Here is a 23,524-nt window from a genome sequence, read left to right on the forward strand (position 1 = left end):
GCAGAGAGCTTGTGTGACCTCCCAGAGACTCTAACCTCAGCCTGATGATGTGAGTATTTAAACATCATATCATAATGACCCCCCCCCCCCCCCCCCCCCCCCCAACCCACAAACACACACACAGTGGATTCAAATGGATATACCGGATGTGAAGTGAACGCACACAGACACCTCAGAGAGACTACTTTAGCCCCTCCCACACTCACACATAATACAAAGCCTGTCTTAATGTTGTTCAATTCAACTATTTGAAATTACTGATGCAAATATGTTAAAGGTGCAGTATGTAAGAATATAGTGAAATTTTTACAGTGAGAAAATCCCAAAAGAGTAATGTTTCAGCCATTTAGGACGGAAGGTTATACTGAAACATATTTCATATCCAGCTGCTGGATTGTCAGTTTTCCTCCTTTCAAAACAAAGAAAAGAGGGATGTAACTACTGTTAACCATCAGTGAGCGTGGGGGCATGTCTCCTGTTAGCTAATGCTGCAGCGCCGACAATTGTAATTAGATGACGGCTGGCAGTAACTTCCAGAGATGTTTAAAGGGGTTGCAGTAACCATTTTTTTTTACCACAGGATGCCATTTTTACCTAAATTCTACATAATGCACCTTTAAATATGTTTCTATTCTTTTACAGAAGGCTGTGATGGGTGGTTGACGAGCCTGGCCTAAGAAGACCAGGTTAAACACAGATGTGCAGCGACCGATCCAAGATGGCAGCACTCTTGGTGTGGAATGCGGTGCCTTGGTCTGCCTGAGTGCTCGTGGCTCCTGGGTCAGGGGGTTTAAGATGAGTTCTGGGTCTCTGGGCTCTGCTGGGTCCCCGGCGGGGCAGGTCGCCCTTGGGTCCCGGGTCGCTGGGTTCCGGGCTCGGCTGGCTAGGGGGTGGGAGGCTGCGGGTGGGCCTGTGGGCTTGCCGCCGATATCTCCCGGGACTCTGCCGGCTGCTGGTTGTGGCCCCCCGGGGCAATCCTTTGCGCCTCTTGAGGGGGGAAGGGGCTTTTCTGGTTGTAATCTCCCTGGGGTCCCTGTGCTCTGGGACAGCTCCTGGATTCATGGGACTTGGAGCTCCCTCCATCTCCTACACATATTTTGGAGGGCAGATCTGTGGCCCCTCACACTCTCTATTGGACGCTCCTATAGAGAAACCTTACATATACAAGCGCGTGTACACATACTGGTGCTCACACACAGGTGCTCACATGGTGCTCTCCTAAGTATGGACTTGGGCACATTCAACACATGTCTTTAGGCTGTGGTTGGCACTAAATGCACTGTGATTCGTTATCGTGTGATTGTTCAGTAAAAATATGTTGATTTTATTTTTCCTCATCAGGTTGACGCAGTGATAGTTGCTCCTGTTGTACTGTTGTGTGTCCCATTTCTGCAGGTCTAGAAGCAGACTCTTGTTCATCGGTGGTTGATGACAAGGCTTTATCACTACCCCCCCCCCCCCACACACACACACACACACACACACACACACACACACACCCCTTGTCTCTTTCTTTCTCTTTCACCTCTGTCTCTGTGTCTGGTTGGAATTGCAAAGCATTCAAAAAACAATAACAAAGTTTCAAATATCAGGCATGACATTAAAAGCAGAGGCTTTGATGCTCTACCTGAGAGTGAAATCTGTAAGGCTTGTCACCAGCATTCAGACATTCATTCTGTTTTGTTTGCTTCACAGCCAGACAGGACACGGGGGAAAAATATATAATAATTTAAAAAAAGATGGTGGCACTCGTCAGCACTCATAGGCAGCAGCAGTCATGCGGGGTGCAGGGATTCCCAAAGTGTGGTGCAAAGTGTGAGCTGCCGCTAGGGGGTGCGCGAGGTGAAAAGTGGGGTATATATAGCCATGCCCTGATGTGGGAGCTGGGGGGTGCGTCGACATGGTCGGGACATAGAAGGGGGTGCACGGCTAAATAAGTTTGGGAACCACTGGTCTATGGTTTTGCTCCTGTGATTGGATCATTGTCTGAACCTTCAGGCCATCATGCTGATTGCTGGGACACAGGGCCAGATTAACACTTTGTTGGACCCAGGGCAACAATATTCAAGGGCCCCATCATCACGACCTAAGGATCACCATAATATGGTCACATACAGAATATATTACTGTAATATGCAGTAAATATACTCAATACTTGAATGCCTGACATCACGTAACCCACCCAGAGTAACCTTTGACCCACCTCGTGTGGACTGACCAATGAGGAGAGGGTCTTAACTTGAGGCCCTCTCTTCATTGGTCAGTCTGCATGAGACTGACTCTCAACTGACGTTCAAAGCCATAGGCAGTGGGGGGGGGGGGGGGGGGGGGTCAATTTGCCTTGGCCTCCAAAATGTCTTGAAACGGCCCTGGGTGTGTGACTGAGTTGTGAAGGTGATCTGAATTGTATCAGATTATAAATATTACATGTTGTTTTATACAGGTAGAAACATGTAGTGGAGATAAATCTACCTAGATTTTACTTTTCAACACTTTGTTTTGTTTTCTTGTTTTTATTGAACTATTTTCCTGTCCTGTCTTTCTCTCATCTTCCTGCGTCTCGTCTAAACTCTCCAGAAAAACTGCTGCCTGGATTCTTACTTTTTCACCTCATCAGTTAATTCTGAGCAGATCAAAGGGATCTCCTGACCGCAAAGCGGAGAGCGAGTTTCGATGTTGCGTCAGTGAGGTGAAATCACCGCAGCACAGGTGATGAGCTCCGCAGTAGCAGAGCGCTTCAGGCACAAATAAGACAGAAAATAGAGAACATGTGCGGACATGAACGATCGTGTGCTAATTATAGTTTTGTGGTTGCGCCACTTTGAGAATGGACCGTGCGCTGGACGCAGCAGCCTGGAGCGCTGCACAACAACGCAGCGCTGTTACCGCTCTCTGTGCTCTCTGCTCAAAAGAGTCCATAAATGATGTAATATAGGTAGAAAACTTTTTTCCGGCTCCCCTGGATGTGTAGGATATACAGCTCCCCCATAATTCGATCCCTGCTCCGGGATGAAAAGCTGGACATTTTCATCAATACAAGAACCCCCAGTCCGGACGCCCGGACAGAGAGTGAAAAGTGGACATGTCCGGGGAAAACCGGACGTACGGTCACCCTAGTTTAATATAATGCGGGAGATTACAGATAGACCTACAGTATTTTGCTCGTGCTCTTGCTGCCCTGGGCCCTTTAGAGTTCGTGGGCCCTGGGCAATTGCCCAGTTGCTCATATGGTTAAACCGGCCTTGCTGGGACAGACTCTTCGAGTTGTTATATGCAGTGTTGGGAACGTTACTTTAAAAAAGTAATTAGTTATAGTTACTGATTACTTTGTCAAAAAAGTAACTCAATTACTAACTGAGTTCAAGATCATAAAAGTAACTAATTACCAACAAAAATAACTACTTAGTTACTTTTTTCATTAAAGAATGCAAGAATTACTAGAATAGTAAAATATAAATGACTAATGACTGGAACATAATAAAATGTATGTCAAAATGTTTTTTATAAACCTGAATAATTTAAATAAATAAGCACTTAACAGGAGGAACTACTAATAGGAACATTACACTAATCTAGACTATTAAAAGGTCACTGTGTGATATTTAACAAGACCCCAATCAGCTAAAATTAAAATTGCAAATAGAAACACCTGTAAAGGTTCCCGAGTCTTTAAATGGTATCGCGGTCTAGTTAAATTACAGAAATAAATGTAATTTTGCACAGCATTCTAATTTTTCCAGCTTCACATAATTGTGTGTTTTTAGCAGCATTTCTGTTGCTGCTAATCTAGAAACGGTTAAATAAATAAATACAATCCTTTAAAACGACACTAGAAGAGGCACAATCCTGATGGAGGACTTAAATGTACTAACTTGGGTCAGACCCAACCACAGAAGAGCTGAAGCTGGGTGGTAAACACACACAGGTAGTTCTGATAACACCTGAGCTCCATGCCGTGTGAGACTGATGCATCAGTGTTACAGCGGGACTAAAGACATGATCAGGAACAGGTTACAGCTGGATGATCTAGGAAGGTAGAAGATCAGGACGTCTGAGCGGTGAACAGGTGAGCAGACCTTCGGGACGTCCCGCTGTCAAGGGCACGGCTGCAGACCCGCAGATTCGCTGCTGCAGATTCCCACCTGCAGCAGCGAATCTGCGGGGGGTCTGCAGCCGTAGACTATTCATCACGTCTTCCTCATTCTTCACGGCCGTGCTGCGCTTGGATGAAAACATCTGCCTCTTTAGCTCCTGATCAGCTGATGACAGCTTCAACACACCGCGCTGCTTAACGCACGCATTTCCTTATCAGTAACAGAAACGCGGCGTTTTGTTAAAAGAAGACGTAATTAATTAGTTTGCTCGGTACAGAAAGAAATATTTTTTTTATTAACGTGGTTATTTTAAACGGCGTTATTCCCATCACTGCTCTGTTGGGTCTACAGCAGGCAGTGACTGAGACAGTGAGAACTCTGAGGGTCTCCGCCCACCCGGCCAATCATCATCGTGTTTGTAAGTGTGTTACCGACACCTCTCTCCCTGGCTGCAGCTGAAGTGTGGCGGTCAGAAAGTCTCTCACTGTTGCTGAACATTCGACAAGCACATAGTAACGCACAACCTTCCGTCCCCAGTAACCAGTGGCGGTTCTACATGGAATTACTCCCTGGGCGAGGCCCCCTTTGAGCGCCCCCCCAACCGCCCCCACCACCACCACCACACCACCCCACCTGCACGAACACACACGTTTTCTACAAACAGGCATGTTTTATTAGAACGACTACTGAACATTCATTTTTCTAAGTTGCACATATTTACATTAATTACTATGAAGTTGTCAGAATGTAAAGCACTATACATTATATACTGTATCAAAATATATAGAATCAAATATACAAAAACAACTAAACTAACTAAATATTAAGAATATATGCACATAATATATAATAAATATTCTAAATAGCAAAAATATTTCACACATAACAAACTAAAGATAATCACTATACAGCACTGCACTTACAACAGAAAACACAAACTAAAATTAAAACCTAACCTTGATGCAACATCATCAATAATGTCATAGTATGAAATCTGCTCCCCTACTGAGTGATTGATACTAATCAGAGCCAGGTTAGTGAGCCGCCCCTGAAACATAGGTGACCTCAGGTATGACTTGATCAAGTTTTGAAAAGCTCCTCTCAGCTTGAGCCACAGTGACTGGCAGAGCAGTCCAAAAGTTGGGGTAGATCTCCAATAGATCTTTATCATGATCCATAATATTTTACAATTGCCTCTGAAATTGTAATTTAAACTGACATAAAAAACTGTAGACTACCAAAAATGCCAACTTTTACAGAACAAACCAGGTAAAAAATAATCAGTGCAGCCATCTGCAATAAATAAACAGGATAGTTAGTGGTGACTGGGGAGTTTTCTTCTGCTTGTAGAGTTGATTTATTTATTATTATGTGAACTTGATCAACATGTGTTTGTTGTTGTTCAGGCAGGCCACGGGCTGCAGCGAGCATTTAACAAATCCTAGTTTGAATCAGTAAAAAACGATTCAAGGAATTTATTCAAACCATTTGAATATTCGTTTCAATATTTCAGCCCTATTAGCTCTGTTAGCAACTAGTTGACAGAATTTAACCGTTAAAATCCCAGTTAAGTGGTTCAAAAAATTGAAAACATTCATCATGAGAGCGAACATACCTTTATCTTTCTTCACTTTTTTTCTTTTTTATTCCTGAATCGGGCACCTGTTGGTTTTAGCCTTTTTATGTTCATCTCTTCTGTTTGGCTCTTGACTCAATAAGTTTCCTTTAGTCAGGACTAAACAATTTGACCTTGATGGGGGGGTGACCACAAAATCGTTTTGTTTTTCCTTTTTTTATTCGGCCATTTCACACAATTCAGAAACACCTGAAAGAATGATAGGCCTGTGTTTATGATATTATGAATGAAATGTGGAAGAACATCAAGATGTGATCGACTTTAGCCATGTTGATACAGTTGATTCAGCCCCTACCCTCTCAATTCATTTGGACCCACCAGAGGTGCACTGTAAAAAGAAAAACCCTATTGAAATTAAAAAAATTGATGTCCAATGGTCACATCCAAAATATTTGACTTCATAGAATCCAAATTGAGTCACTTGATATGACCTGATACTTTTATGTTGATATAAACAACATTACTAGACTAGACTGAAACTTTAAATTTTGCATTGATCGAAATTGATTTTTTTTACATAGAACCATATTTTAATTATTGAACCAAGCTAATATATTGAAATTTAACCAACCTAATGTATTCACATCGAACCAAATTAACATGAACTAATATGTTTGTGTTGAAGCCAGGTAATTGATTTACATATATTCAAACTATATTTTTTACATTTCATTTTATTTCAGTTAAAAAATGCTCTGCATTTCCTATAAAAAACAAGACAGTTGGCCAATCAATTATTTCAAAATTATTTATTGTTCCAAACCATTTTAACTATAATCAATAGAGAGGATTAGTAATATAAAGATTTAGTTCTATGGCAGAAATGATTAGAGAAATGTTTGTTTTATAAAACCTCCAATCTTTTTAGAACTGGTATAAAACCTGCAACCTGTGTAAAACTGGCATGAAACCAAAACTCTTTTTAAACCAATTTCCAAGTACTCAAAAATGTTTATATGTGCACTGTGCCTGAACAATGTAAAAAAAAAATCTACACATGTATCAATGAAATCAACTTAAATCTCCCTTTCAAATGGGTGTTCTTATAATTTTGAATGTAGAATACCACTGCAGGCCAACCAAGCAAAATAACCAAGCACACATACACATGCACACATGCATGTGCACATACACATGCACACATGCATGCAAACACACTACTGTGCAGTATTAAGTTCACAATTAAGTTTGCGAATCTTAGAGGTCATCTTGTTAAAGTCAAGCTCCATCATAATCTTTTGAAGAGCCTCAAAGGTGAACCTGAATCCTGGTGGATTTTCCATATTAAGAGTATAACAGAGTCCAAAGACCATTGCCACTCCAGCTGACACATAAGGCAACTCATTCAGGACTTCCACACCATCAATGATTATCCCGATGTCTCGAGGCTGATGTAGGAGGCTTGAGTTGTCCCTGAAGACGAAGAGTGCCATGGTGGTACTCTGCAGCTCTTCCTCAGCTTCATCCTTCTGGGATATCTTGAGGTAAAATATGGAACAAAATGTACAAGTGAAGAACTGAAGTCTGGCACACATGATACATCTTTGACCATAATAAACTACTATTTGGATAGTTGTTTGGTCACAGACTGTTAGAACAACTATTTGACTAATCAGATTGTGAATTGCATAATTATTAAATTTAATCAATGGTGGAACATTTTCATAAATGTTCCACAAAGCCCAAGAAAAATAAGAAAACAATACAGAACCCTAAGATATTAACTTGATGAGTTGATTAATCGTTGCTGTTCTACATTAATCACTGCATTTAATAGCAGAGTTGTCAAATTTACATCAAGAGACTGCATCTCGTGTAGAGACAGAACAGATATGGACATACCATGTATTCTTTTATCAAGTCCTCAACACGTTCTCCAAGGTAGATAATGAGAGATTTAAGTATACACTCCCTCCTAATGTCAGCATCAGCATCCTGCAGGAACAGTTAAAATTGTTACTATGCAATATGGATAGTATGCTGCATGAAAGGAATTTTTTTTCAACTCTCAGATGGAGCGATCTGTGGTTTTGAAAGCATACAAAAAAAAATAATGTTACTTCTCTATAAAACACATAACATAGAAAAAACCAAGAAATACGTAACATGACATACACATCCTTATAAAAAGCTAGTACTAAAATTTGATTTAGGTTTACCAAACAGTCTACAGACCAGCCAATAGCGACTAAGTTTGGCATAGGGTCAATTTTTTGCTGTTAAAATTAAAATTTCTTCAGAAAATGCACATTTTTCCGAGCCGCGCCTGAAAGTCAATTGAAGGAATTAGTCTTATGTCATTCATCTTATATGCTGGCGGGTTATTTCTGTCTCTAAATCATGCACATTAATAATAATTATAAGATATTTATATGAAGAGAGACAGAGACAAACGTGGGCGCACAAACACAAGCTTGTGTCTAGAAACCGCGAGATCACCAGAAAAATTCAAATGAAGCGGAGCACGGAGTTATACTATGAATGTTATGAACTATGAACTTATGCTAGCTAGCTGTATCCACCACCGATGCATTGTGGTAACGCTAGCTAGTTAGTAAAAAAAACGGCTGGTAAAAAAAGGCTATTTGCCTAACTTGCATTCCCTACTAAGATGGTCGGTTGCTGGTAACCAGTTCTAACGTCGTGTCGGATAGCTAGCTAGCTTGTAGCTAGCAGCTACAATCATGCAAAAATTGGGGGTGGCTGTCGACCTAGCTTAAATGTGGTTATTTTCTGCAATTTTGGCAATACAAATTATAAAAGCTTTTGTAACACACTTGGCTTTACTTACATTTATTTTCAGATGAAATTAATCAAAGATGTGACACGATGTTTCCAGCAGCCATGCAGAACAAAATGGGTCCCGGTTTCTGGTGGGCGTGTTCAAGTGCAAATCACTTTGACTCAAATTAAAGATATTATCTGTTCAACATGAAAAGAAATATATGTTTTGAGAGAAATCAAAAACTTTGTGTTTTGTCCTTTGTACAGATATTTAGTTTCATCCAAATGAAAAGTGGTATTTTAAAATGCAAAAAGAAAGGGTTTCACAATCAAATCAATGATTTTATTCTGTTTTGAATGGCACTTATTAGATTGAATGAATGACTGCATGTTAGACTTTTTTCAGTGTGAATTCCCCCGCCGCACCCCTCCCCTTCCTCTTCTTCATACACACACACGGTGCACGGAGCGCCTGCAGCTGAAGGGGGCGCCAACTTGCTGTTTCCAATCCAGACACTGTCATATGACAGATAATAGAAAACCTCGGTGAGGCGCAGATTTCCTTTTTTTTTTTTTTTTACTCAGCGCTTGTGCGCCCCTTTTGTGTCATGAAAAAATGCCGCCCCGGGCAACTGCCCTGTCTGCCCGTGCCTAAAACCGCTACTGCCAGTAACGGTAACGGCGTTGCAACGGCGGGAAAAGTAATTAATTAGATTAATCCGTTACCTATAAAAGAACGCCGTTAGAAACGCCGTTATACTTAAACGGCGTTACTCCCAACACTGGTTATATGATGCACCAAACATGCTGCTGTGCATTGTGGGTAAACATGTCTCGGTTGGCCTCATTGACCCAGACTTCTTGTGGTTCACTCAGGTGCATCTTAGGAAGAACCGCAGTTGGGCAGAGTGTGAAATAGGCATTGTCCTTTGAATCCCAGAGCATGTATTAGCAGTGCACGGCGTCTGGCCAAGAATTACCAGTAGCTTGAATTACAGTCAAGTAACTCTCAAACATTCTCCGCCAGGTGGAGAAGGGAACAGCAAGTTGTTCACCACATGGCAGCAAAGGTGCAGGCATGAGTACAGAAGTCATCTTCACCATTTGCTACGGTCGGTCCTCATATTAGGAAATAGCACGAGTAGGCAAGAATTCCTTTTCCAAGCTTTATTCAAACCTGTGTCACATGTAGCAGAATCAGGCATCCATCTTAACTCCTCACTCCTTCTTCTCTCCTTTACCTACTTCTCTCATCCTCTACTGTCCCCTAGGGGTAGACACAACAAACATGATCTACTTGAGCTGATCATTCTTGTTGTCTATCTTCTGAGGTCCTTCTAGACAAGTCAGTTAACCCCGAAAGTCACCTCCCCAATCTTTGCTGGGTACTAGAGGATGGTGGGAGAATGGGGTAAAAGATGACAGTTTCCTGGCCAAAAATGAGAGACTCGACAGCTAAGCCTTAGGGGTGACTCAATGGGAAGAGCGGTTGCCTGTGGTTTGATCTCAACTTCCCTACGTGTCAAAGAGTCTAAACCGCAAGACCCCAAGTTCAGTTTGTTAAAACTCTGGGTTAACTGTCTCGGTTTTCACTGGACCTGTTTAATTTTCTACCTGCAGTGTCCTGGATTCTGTCAGACGCCTTCATTTCTGTTTATAATAAAATCCTGCCTCCAATCTGCATTTGTAGCCTTCAAACAATCCAGTAGAATATGGAAACCATTTGGGTTTATGAGAACACAGCAGCATCTAAAAGTGTGTGCTCGTTTGTCTTTGTGTGGATGCATGCATCCAGGAACAAAGACAATGTAAATGGAGGTGATGGTAGTGATAAAGCCTTGTCATAATCTGAGTTTACCTCAGGGTCGCCTTTCTTCTTCCTCCAGATAGGAAAACTCTGCAGAGTTCCTTATCACACACCCAGAGATAAGAGGGCTCCAGCACAAAGCAATGATCCTGTCTGTTTGCTGACAGGTAAAGTAGTCGCAGTCCCCGTAGAGGAATCCCGCCTCATTCCTGGACAAAGAGCAGAAGATGGAGACTTTACAAAGTAAAGAGCTTATTTGTGTGGAGAATGTGACATATAGAAAAAGCTGGGAATAAATGGAGACGAAGACCAAGAGTTACTGCATTATCCAAGCGCTGTTTCCATGAAAGTTAAATACCTTCCATCGCTGCATGCTGTTGGAGCAGATGTGTATGCGTGCTGGTAAAATAAAATATATTTGAACAGCAAATGGCATATATCCATCCATCCATCCACAGTCTGCTCATTCCTCACTAGGGTCATGGAGAGATTGGCTTCAATTTCCAGCATTCATCGGGTTAGAGGTGGGATAAACCCAGACAGGTCTCCAGTCCATCAGACTAACAACCAGTCACACCCACTCACACATATGGATAATTTAGTCGCCGTTTAATCTAACATGCATGATTTAGGACTGTGGGAGGAAACCAGAGTACCTGGAGGCAACCCACACATGTATGTGGAGAACATAGAGTTATAACTCCACACAGAGAGGCTGCACTGGCTAGCCTAGTGAACTAGACCAAATTCTTGCTTTGCAAAGTTTGGTCTAGGCATGCTCCATTGGAACCTCTGCAGCTCCTACCAGGACTCTGGCTAGCCAATCACAGCTCTCTAGAGGGGTTTCAAACACATAAAGAGCTGTGATTGGTCCATAATGGTGGGCCAATCATAGTGCTCTATCTGCTTAGTGAACAAATCACAGAGCTTTAGCCGCTTCGTGGGCCAATCAGGGCACTCCACAGTATATGCCTGGTGGGTGGGATGATGCAACAGAGTGAAACAAGAGTATGTCACATTCATTGTCCAGTGGAATGCGGAGATCATTTGAAAGACAACGGTAGAACCCGCCCCACAGCCGAGAGCCGTCAATGGAGCATGGCCAGACTAAATAATACATTTATTTAGTCTGGCTTGCCAGGCTATGCACTGGCGGGATCTCAACCTAAAACGACTGGCTAACATTGCTAACAGTGCTAATGACTACTCCAGCATGCAGCCCAAAACACTTGGGTATAAATTCAGTTAAATCACAGAAGTAAAACATTCAAACCAGGATGGATTCAAATAAAAATGTAGTATAAATAATAAAAATGTTGCAATGTATGCAAATCTGACTGAGTTTTTTGTGCTAACGTGGGTTTTCACTGCTGCTGTTAACAATCCGAAAGTGGTGTGTGTATGTGTGCGTGTGCGTGTGTGTGTGTGTGTGCAATAGCATAGAACCTCCCTCATCTATCCAGTCCCCATCCATCCATCCATCCATCCATTGTCTTTTGCCTATCGGGATTCGGTCGCGGGGGAAGCAGCCTAAGTCAAGAGGCCCAGACTTCCCTCTCCCCAGCCACTTGGGCAAACACTTCTGGGGGAATCCCAAGGTGTTCATGGGCCAGGTGAGAGACACAGTCCCTCCAGCATGTCCTGGGTCTCCCTTTAGGTCTCCTCTCAGTTAGATGTGCATGGAAAACCTCACCTGGAAGGCGTCCAGGAAGCATCCTGACCAGATGTCTGAGCCACCTCTACTGGCTCCTCTCAATGTGGAGGAGCAGCAGGTCTACTCCGAGCCCCTCCCGGGTGGCCGAGCTTCTCACCTTCTCTCTGAGGGAGGGAATAGAATAGAATAGAAAAACTTTATTGTGGGACACCAAGCAGTTACAGAAATTTGTCTTTCAACAAGGTTCATCATCATCCACCTCATCATTCACACTTGCATAGAACAGTGAAATACCACAAAACTCATAAAAACTAAAAACACAGATATAAGCTTAAAATCCATAAAACCAAGGACACAACTATATGCCTAAAATGCATTAAATCATTTGTGGGTTATTGAAGTTCTGTGTCTGTTGTGTAACGTCTAGCAATGGTCAGTTTTTAGGTACTGTTTGACCATCCAACATCTGGTCAAAAAGGAGACACGAGACCGTATGTGTTCCCTCTAAATCAGCCTGCCTTCATCCCACCAGCTGGAGCTCAGAGCCTGCAGCTCTGACATAGATACTGAAATGTCAACAATAACATTCTCTCCAAGGTCCCTCACAGAGCACCCTTTTATCTAAGACTCCTTGCTTCACAAAAGAAAGAATTAAAATTAAATACGAACATCTAAAACTTATAAGCTAGATAATCATTGAATAAATGTTAGTTTATTGCTATGATAATTAATGTAATGAAATGCTTTCATTAATCTGTGCTCAATGACTGAAGTTAGAATGAATGCTATGTTTTGATTACATTGATTAAAGGTCATCACCATTTGCGCTCACACAAGAACAAAGTAAGGTAAAGTTAAACTCATGACACATAAATAGCCTTTACCCCAGATCAGAGCCTCCGGTATCAAAGAAGGCGTGTTTCTGAGATTCTTGGTAATATTCCTCAAACTTGTCAACCTCTGGTTGGCTACAAAAATCATAACATGAGAACATTAAAACCAGATTACTCGGGTTTTTCCTCAGTTCTAGAGAAAGCTTCAAACCTGAAGCAAAACCCTCTTTAACCCATCAAAGCTTTTGACACGTCGTCAAAACCTTTTTGCACCTGCAAAGCTGATAAAGCAAACAGTTCCTGCAGAATGAGCTGATATTGTTTAGACTCCTTAAGAGTCCACCAGAGACGCACGGTTCCATCCATCTGTCGTGACCCGAGACATCTCTGAAGGGTCAGTGCCACGGTATTCTACAGCCCTCCGGTGCCAGAGGTCATCCGACCTCTCTGACCTTTGGATCCACCAAGAGGGTCTCTGAAAACGAGTATGTAGACACACAGATAGCGTCTGATGTGTCAACAGGTGACAAGCTCCTGCGCTCGGGGGGCGGGCAACGCGCTGTGCCAGAGCATCGGTACTGACATGCGATCGTTCATGTCGGTTCATTTCCTTTAATGTTTTCTGTCTTTTATTTGCGCCTGATGTGTTTCGCTGCTGTGGAGCGGGGCGCATCACCTTGGCCTCCGGTGACGCACCGATCACTGATGCGGCCGCCAAGCAGGGAGCACTCCGCTGTTTATGCGGTCGGTAGATCTGCGTCCTGAGCACGGCCTCAGTAACATTATCAAATCAGGTGTCGCCACCTCAAAAACTAATTTAACACGCGATCGTTCATGTCGGTTCATTTCCTTTAATGTTTTCTGTCTTTTATTTGCACCTGATGCGTTTCGCTGTGGAGCGGGGCACATCACCTTGTCATGCGGTAACGCACCGATCACTGATGTGGCCGGCAAGCAGCGAGCACTCCGATGTTTTTGCGATCGGTAGATCTTTTAGAACTGCAGTTCAAAGGTAACTCATGAGGTGAATATATATATGAACCCAGGTAGCAGTTTCTCTTTAGGATTGAGAGGAGATGCAGGAAGATAATAAACAGACAGGACAGAAAAATAGTCAAATAAAAACAAGTTAGTTTTTGTACCTGGTGGTTGCAACAAACAGACACCATTGAAGGTAATCAGAAGTGAGGAACAGAAAATGAAATAATTATTTTAATGTTTAGAGCAGCAGGAATTCTGAGGGGCTGCAGGCGCATCAGTGAGTTTGTGGCCGCTGCGCAGGGGGATGGGGGAGAGGGCTGAAGCAGGGGGAGGGGGGAGAGGGCTGGAGCAGAAACTACCGTTGTTAAAAGAAATGTGTTTAACTTTGAAAATGTGAGCGCAATTAGTTCATTAGTTCATTTTGCTCAAATAGAAATAGAGGCCTGCCTCTAATACTGGCCCTCCTTCCAATAAAGGCCTGGAGCTTGATGAGCTTGAGTCAAATACAGGCCCGGGCCTGTATTAGAGGATTTACGATATATATATATATATATATATATATATATATATATATATATATATATATATATATATATATATATATATAGATATAGTAATTTATATATATATATTACTACTCATGCATATTAGTTGTATGATAGGCTGTTAAGTTTGGATTGGAAAAATACAAGAGAACATCGGAGTTGGATTCTTGGGACAAGATATTAGATGGCGAGCCACCACTGGACCCGTAAATGGAGCTCAGTACGAGAAAAGCACCCTTTGCTGGATGTAGCTTTCTTTTACACCAAAGAACAAAAGGAGATAACTGGTAGGAAGCACAGATATGTATATATAAACACTAGATTGCTCGTCCCAACTGTTCGCCAGTGGGATGCAACGTAGGAACGTGGCGGGCATCTTACCTCAGACAGCTGCCCCCTTTCTTGACATTGGGTTGTATGGTGCATGTACTATTTAAATAACTAACTTGTTCAATTGTCAACCGATTTTCAAAAGGTTTGATTTGTTATAAACGCCAGAGATGTGTATGAAATAGGATGGGTTTGGCCTAGAAAATCCTGTTATTTCACTCCACAAAGCATTTAATCTTTCATAACTAACACATTTAATTGTAAGCTACAGTAACTTAAAGTATGCATAGCCTATTATTTTATTATATAGATTTATCTATCTATCCATCTATAAATATATTCCTGGTTTGTGAAATAAGATTTGTTTAGAGATGAGATTTCAAGGTTATTTTGAGGTAAAGCCCACATTAACAGAACACAGACACAAAATGTGCACCCCAACAAATAAGACAACCAACACCCAAATCACATCTGTCAGCCAGAACCGGCCCGCCAGCAATAAAATTTAACTCAGCAAATTATTTTGTATTTTCACTGTTTCTTAACTTTTGTTTTCTTATTTATTGACTTTCATTTATTAATTATAAGCTCTTTGGAAATGCTTCCTGAAAAAGTTAGGAAATCATCAAAACATATATTAGGTTAATAAATAAGATGGATTACAGTAATAAATAAGATAGATGGACAATGGATTTATCTTGTGAAGGAGATTTTTAACATTCAGAAAACCAGGTATAGAAGGTAGCAGCAGCAGCAATGGAACAGCAGTTTCAAATTATTTTATTTACACAAAAACAATTATCAGACTGAAAAATGTACATGTATAGGTTTTCTTTGCAACAGTTACAGATGAAAAGTGATCCCACGTTGTCTCAGTTTGTCACAGCGGCGATTCAAGCATCCGTAGGCTGCACTAAAGTCAGGCATGTTGACCCCCAAGCTTCATAATTAATAAAAGTGTATTTCTGCAAACATAAATCCAGAAATGTCCTCTTTTAATATATCCCAACATAAGTTTTGTGTAACAAACCAAGATGCTTAAAAATCACGGACAATTTAGCATTAATTTACTTCAAATAAAACAAGCGACTCCCACTGAGCTAAATAGTCAACTTTGTTTTGCTAAGCAGTACACCCACCGTAGCCTCGTAATCTTTAAGCCAAGTTAGACAGATAATAAATACAGAAACATCCACAAACACAGCCATTTACCCAACAATTGGGTTGTTGTAAAGTCGTTTTTGGTTTTGTAGAACCACATAAAATATCGATTATGGTCTCAACCTGAATAACATGCAGATAGCCTAGGCGGGACACATGGTTCACAATTAAGCCACTTTCAAAAGCAAACGTGTTACTTTCAACATGTGCAACTATCATGTCTCAAGCCCATGTGTTCTAAAGTTTGTAATAAGGCAAACCACTTGTAAATATGTTTATTTCATCGAGTTAAGGGTGTTTTTGTTTAAGCTGATCACTCATCTTTCAGCTGCTACCATTGAGAGCGGAGGGGTCTGTTGTCTGATGTAAGATGGCCGCTGTTTAGCTACGCCTTTGACTCCCGCTTTCGCCATCGAGTGTTTATATACATATCTGTGGTAGGAACTACCCATACTCCCCTACAAAGGAATGAAGGACTCAACACCTAGAGACAATTATTTTCCTTCTCTTTCATTGATGGGATTATTCAGCTTGTGCTGAATCACAAGTTAAAAGCTTTGTAGTTTCTCTTTTTGATCAACCCTACCTGTAGATCCGGACATGATGTTAACTGAATGGTGAATAATTTTGTGGTTAAACAAAATCAGAATTAGGTGGGATTTAAAATAAAAGGAAAACTAAAACTAAACTTGATTAATCCTTGAATATAACACTTAAATCTAATTTAAATCAAATCATTGAGATAAAGAGATTAAATAAACACTTGAACACAAATTAGAATCTAAAATAAATAGAACCTAGGTATGACTATAACATCCTTTTACAACAAATTAAGAGGTTTTGAACAAAAGGGAATGTTTCATATTTTCAATCAACTTACATTGAGTGTTGTTTTTTGTACTGTATGTCAACTGTCGTTATATTATATATATATATATATATATATAAATATATATTATCTATTGTTGTTGTTCTTAAAATAATAAGCCAGCAGTTCAACTAACTTCTGGTCTGTGGTCATTTTTGTTCATTACTACTCCAGCAGCCGAACCTAACTGGTCCTAGAAGGCTGTAATCGCATAGAGTGTTACACAATAATCATAAAAATAATCTCTATCTAAATTACAGTCAATTATACATGGTTGCCCTGGCCAAAATAAACAAAAGTGGGAGAATGCAAGAACCATGCAGAATCTGGGCTTGTCTCCCTAACTCTAATCTGCAAAAGCCCAGAACAAAGGAGCTGCTGGTGACTGACAAACCAAAATTACATAAATAACTTATGACAAATTAAAACAGAGGGATGTGTGGAACAGATGGTGTCAGTTGCAAATAAAAGCCTTTATAAGGAAGCTTGTGTCATCATCAGTGAATCAGCCCTAGAAAGAGACCGCCACCACAAACATTCATTCACCGACACACACAGCCTACACAAGCTGACACATCACATTGAATCCCTCCAAAAGAAGGTTTCTGCTCCACATGCTCATATCTTTGTTCCTGTTTATAAAAAAATTGTTCCCTAAAAAAATAAAATAAACAAAATATGACAGGATGATAATATTTAGGACATTTTTAGACAAAAACCATATTGTAAATATTCCAGAGCACCCTGTGGGTGTCAAACATCACTAAATATTCAACGCTTGTCCTTTGTTTGCTGCAGCAAATCTACACGAGCCTGTTTTGATTGGAATTATTTTGACATTCTTGAAAGAAGCATTGGAAGAATTTTCGTTTTAAACTTTTCAGAATGAAGACTAGAAACTATTTTATATTTACATTCTGATATCCAGTTTTGAGCTATTTTCTAATAAACAATGTGATATTCTAAACTCAACGTCACGCTCAAGCCCCCACAATGCGGGTAAAAAATTGAGTCCAACGCAGAAGTGACAAAAATTGCAGTTCCACCCTCATCCACTGGGGGCTGGTGTCAGAAGCGAGCAAATCCTCATTGACTCCCATGTTAAAAATACCAATTTCACAGCAGAAATAAACATGTTTACAGCCTGGTACCAAAACATGTTTTTGGTTTAAATGATCTAGTTTACACTCATGACAACTCTGAGGGGGGTGAATTTTTTTCTCACTCTTCTGTTTAAGTGTATTAAAAGCCTAAAATTCTGTATAATTAATGAGCATCAGACCCACGTGACCACAGAGCTAGCTCCGGGGGACGGCCTCAGTAGAGCCTCGGTCTGGCTTGGAAACCGTTCCGGGATTTTGAGTCTCTGTGTTTGTGTATTCTTTTTTGGATATTATTTGTGCAGTTGTTGGACAAAATGACTTGCTGTGGCATTAATTGCACTAATAGAGCGTCCAAGGAGTCTCCACTTCATTTTTTTCTGTAAGTAAAATTATATTTATATATTTTAGGTCACTGCCGAGCTGAGTTTAGATTTTAACATGTACTGTTTAACCATGAAATTTAAATGTGATAGGGTAAAACCCAGTGCATTTAACATAATGCTGCACTTTAGAAAATGGGTTGAAATATAACATGTTGGTGGAGCTGGGTTCCAACTATCGGCTTGTGGAGCTCTCGGAGACCTCTGTTTTCCACCCGGTTCTCCCCTCCCCGCAGCTCGGCGCATCTCTGTCTGATCGCGGCTTCTGTTTGATGCACGGGCTGACGGCTTGTGGAGTTCTGGGATGGAAACCTTTCCACCCGGTTCTCCCCAGCGGCAGCTCTGCGCATCTCAGATTGCAGCGGCGCTTGTCTGCTGTGCGGCTGCCGGCTTGTGGAGCTTTCGGGAGACCTCTGTGTTCCACCCGGTTTTAGCCAGCGGTCAGCCTGGCGTATCTCTGACTCAGAAGCTCTGGTGTTGTGCACAAACTCCGGTTGTAGCTAGGTTGCTACCTCCGTTAACTTAGCTCCCACCTCCGCGTTAGCGTCAGGTTAGCTTGTAGCTAGTTCGACCGGGTGTAGTCAGTTGATCCCAGCCTTACAGCCCCACCCTCAGCTCCTCCTCTCTTCCCTTTTGTGGAATTGTCTGGGCTTGACGGAACCTGTGACACGGTCAAAATGGCGGTGGTGGCCACCTCCCATTTGGCCTCAAAAACGTGATATTGGAGCCTATGCAAACCCATTGTCCAATATTTATATGTCGATGGTCACGCTGAACATCCCAAAACCTGGAACAGATTTCAGCAGACTGAGTAATTTCTAAGGGATCAAGTGGAAGGGATTTATTTTAGAATGCTCGAAAGAGCGCAATGCAGATTGGAGGGGGGTGTTAAGGGTGACCAAATGCAACATTGTAAGAAGGTGTGGGGGGTGGGGGGCACATCCCCTTCTGACATAATGATGAATGATGACAATTTGGTATTTTGTGAATTTTTGGTGAGTAATCAAAGTTTGAGGGCTGGTCCCGCTCCTTCAGCATTCACAAAAATGATATTTTTCCAGCTTTAGATCAGCCATGCATTATGAGCAAACCCACCTTAACTCAAGTCGATTAATTGGAGGAGTTTGATCAAAGATGGACCCTACAAACTGTCAAAACAAGGTCCAAATTACGTATTTGATCCAAGATGGCCACCTTCCTGTTTATTTTAGGTTTTGGGTGCAGGAGACGTTTGTGTGCGTCTTGATAAGTAGAACAAGTGTACTAACCTGGGCAGAAGTTGCTCAACAGGTTGAGCGGGTTGTCCAGCATTCGGAAGGTTGCAGGTTTGATCCCGGCTCCGGACAGAGAATTCTGCTGTTGTGTCCTTGGGCAAGACACTTAATCCACCTTGCCTGCTGGTGGTGGTCGGAGGGACCGGTGGCGCCTGTGCTCAGCAGCCTCACCTCTGTCAGTGAGCCCCAGATACTTTATCATACACAGCTACCAGCCTGTAACTCCACTTTCCCCCCAAAATGCACCAGACTGATACGTTTAAATATAAAATGTCCAATAATTTTTTTTTCCAGGGGGGCGTGCCCCAGACACACCTAGAGTACTTTAATACTTATCATCTTTTTTTACCTCTGAGAAATCTCAACACCCACACATTTTAACACTGTGTATGTAAACGGGTTTTTCCAAATTTTTATGAAAAAAAAAATACTGACCTTAAAACCAATCAAAGCCCAAATAGTGGCTGCGTGTACACAATGTGAGCCCCCCCAAAATTATCAGTCAGATGAGAATTTTTTGCTTCAATCCCTGATTATAACAGGGCTGCTGGATAATTGAATCTCCACATCCAGACTGAATTTTCCTCTCTCCTGTCTCATGATTAGCAGCAACTGGGATGTTTATGACCTCAAAGTTTGTTTTTTTTCCAACAACATTCCCATGTTTGAGTGAAACACGCTTCTCTTGTTTTGACATTGTTACCATTTGTTGTGCCACCTCTCGATCTAAATTCATGTTTCAATGCCATCTCTTCTCCCCACGGATAAACCTGCCTGTCGACATGTTTGACCACTGGTTGGTCCGATGGGGCATGCTGCCAATCATTGCTGGATCGTGCATGGTGTTGAAATAACTAATTTCTTTCGTCTCTCCTCTTGAATGCTTAAGTTTATGCTATGTGCGTGGCGTGCGTCATGGCACATGGCACTTTTAAAGAGAAGCCATTCTCTTGGGCAAATTGAAGCTCCTCTTGGAGCGTGTGTTCTGGAGGGGAAGCGTTGGGGCGACTGTGGATGGCTGGTGTTTACTTGTTTACTTGAAGACGAACAGATATTTGTTCAGAAATTTCTACTTATTCGTGAGCAGAAAAACAACAGGTACTCTCCGTAGTGTAGAAAACAGTCCCAGCATGCTGAGAGGTAATAATTACTGTGTACTGGCCCACTTAAAGCACCGAACACATGTCAAGATGAAAAAAGGCTACTAACACTACAATTTCCAGCACTAACAATAAAACATTTTTTTCCTAGAAGCTCAACTATTCAAACCTTGTAAGAAGCACACACCAAACAAAACAATCCACAAGCAGCGGGAGTTTCTGCAACTTTTATTTTAAAGAGTAACACAGTAAACAAATCAGTCACACGACCGCTGACGTCGTTAGGTCCGTTTTAGGGGGGCTTCAGCCCCCCTAAAATAATCACAAGCCCCCCTATCATTTTGGTTTATTTTATTTTTTTCAGTTAACTTTTTTTTTATTTGTTCACATCTACATGCTGAACACAATCACGACACGTGTAATTGGTACATGAGTTTTTTAGTCTGAAACAGAAATAATAATTAATGAATATAGAACTACACCGTCGCACACAGGAAGTATCAAGAAAGGACTTCCTCCACTTCCTTAAGCCCGCAGCTTTGTTGACAATTCAGGGGGCGGGTCGATACAGAAAAACCTTTATATCGATGAGCAAACCCTGCTCAGCGCTCATGTAAGTCACTCAACATCACATTAGGGTAAGACAGCAACAGCAGCACACCGTTAACATTTCAAGGTTATAGTTCAGACGAGAGAGGAAAATGCTACCGCACCGACATGCTAATGCTAACTCCGCTAGCATGTTTACTTGCCGCAAACCATAATGAAAAGCTTTGATGTCAATTAAAATGGTCGGAAAACTCCCCTGAAGTGACATGATTAACCAGCCAGCCAGTTCATTGAGTGACTTAGTGCCACCAACTTGAGCGTACAGTAATGAGTCTGCACAAACAGAACCTGTTCTGCGCTCGTGTGCAGCAGCTGCAGCCCTCTCTATGGGATCTGCACATGCAAATCTCTCCCTGCTCTCCTCAACAAGTAGCCTCTCCAACAGTCAATCACAGACAGCTCTGTTTTATCCAACCAAAGCATGTCCAGGAAACACTGCTTTACAGAAAAACACCCATTTAACAGCTTATTAAACTGCTTTCTGCTGCTGGTTAGCTACCAGTCACCATCCACTGCCTGCAAGATACTTTGTTGTAATTCATGTGTCATGATTAGGGTGACCATATTTGACTTCCAGAAAAGACACATTGCCTATTCCTAAAACTGTTAAATTGCACTCTTTTCAGTTAAAGAGGACTTTTAATTTCAACATATAAAGTGTTTCTTCTCTGTTTGGTCAGACATAAATGATCCCTTGATGTGTAAAAGGAAGTGAACAGTGGAAATGTCCCAGGAAAAGAGGAGGGTTAATCAACCTAATTAAATATAATTATATAAAGTCCTCTTTATCTGAAAAAAGTGCAATTTTCCTGCCAGTATTTCCTGGACATGCTTTGATTGCATAATGGAGAGCTCTCTGATTGGCTGACGGAGAGGCTACATTGCTTTGTAAATTGCAAATTGAGCAACAGCAGGGAGATTTGTGCAGGCAGAGACGGAGTTGAGCATGCAGAGAGAGGGCTGCATACGACGTTGTGCTCTTGCAGATTGATCACTGCACGCTCCAGTTGGTGGCACAAAAATCACTCCACACTAAAAACCTTAATCAGAATCTGGCCGAATGTGAATATTATTGACCGTTTTTCTATATTATATATATTTTTCTATAATATATATATATATAATATATTATAGGTACATATATGTATCTATAATATATTAAATAGGGTTGTCACGGTATGAAAATTTAACCTCACGGTTATTGTGACCAAAATTATCACGGTTTTCGGTATTATCGCGGTATTTTTTAAACGGTGTTGCATATGTTCAGAAAGCATTGATAGTCCTGTTCTACACAAACTGAAATAGTTCTGAAAAGGTTTAACAGTGTTTATTAAACCTAAAATAACACAAAGCCTTAGCAAAAGTGCAACTTTTCACAAGTAAAGGAACAAACAGCTTCTTTTTCTGGAACATGTTACAGTAGTCAGTGCAGGTTTAAATTATACAAATCCAAACATTCAAAACATAAACAATATGTAAACAAATCAAAGAAACACCACTTGTTTTCTCATATACTTGTTTTCTTCATTATCAAAATGAAAATCTAAAACTCCAGTCCACACTTGACTTGAGCACTGTACAAGTCAACCTTAAAAATATATGTATTTAAAATAAATAGCCACTTTAAACAAATTACTAAAATAACTACTACACTATGTAATCAAATCCAAATGTTCAAGTATAAATGGCATTGAATAAGTAAACAAATCAATGACAAGGAACTAATTGTATATTTCTCTTCATCATCAACAAATAAGATGCTTCATCCAGCAACAGGGTGTCCGTGACACGGTTTAAATGCTGGCAGAGGACGCTGCGGCTGCAGTATATAGTGACTCGTTGCATTCTCCCTCAACCAAAAGTCCTCGCGTCATGCATTTAAGCTAAAATGCTAATGTTAACTTACCTTGCACTGGCTGTAGAGACGTGGGTGATGGTCACGCAGATGTGCCATTAGATTTGAAGTGTTGCTGCCTTTTGCAGACACTTGTTTCCTGCACGTTCTGCAAACGGGATAGCCGTCTTCTATTAACTGTCCCTCAGCATTTTTCAGAAATCCAAAATATGCCCATACTTCCGAATTCAGTCTTCTTTGAGGGCTGATGGATGTCCTGGGCGCTGCCGTCTCCTCCTTCGGCCATTATTTCAGCTTCAAAGTTTTGGTGCCGTTGCAAACTAAAAAGTGCGTGTGCGCGCCGCGGGAACTTCAGCTGAAGCGACGGTGGCTGGTAAGGGTCACCGCGCCGAAACCGCGGCCACGGTAAACCCACCGAGATAATTTAGTTTTTTAAAAACTGGACGGTTATTTTTATTGTCAACTTTTTTACCGGGATTTACCGCTATACCGGTTACCGTGACAACCCTAATAGTAAACAGCCAGTTTTATATATGTCACATATATTCAAAAGCTACATCAAAACAT

The sequence above is a fragment of the Nothobranchius furzeri genome, chromosome 1 (assembly GCF_043380555.1).
Source record: "Nothobranchius furzeri strain GRZ-AD chromosome 1, NfurGRZ-RIMD1, whole genome shotgun sequence".
NCBI lineage: Eukaryota > Metazoa > Chordata > Actinopteri > Cyprinodontiformes > Nothobranchiidae > Nothobranchius > Nothobranchius furzeri.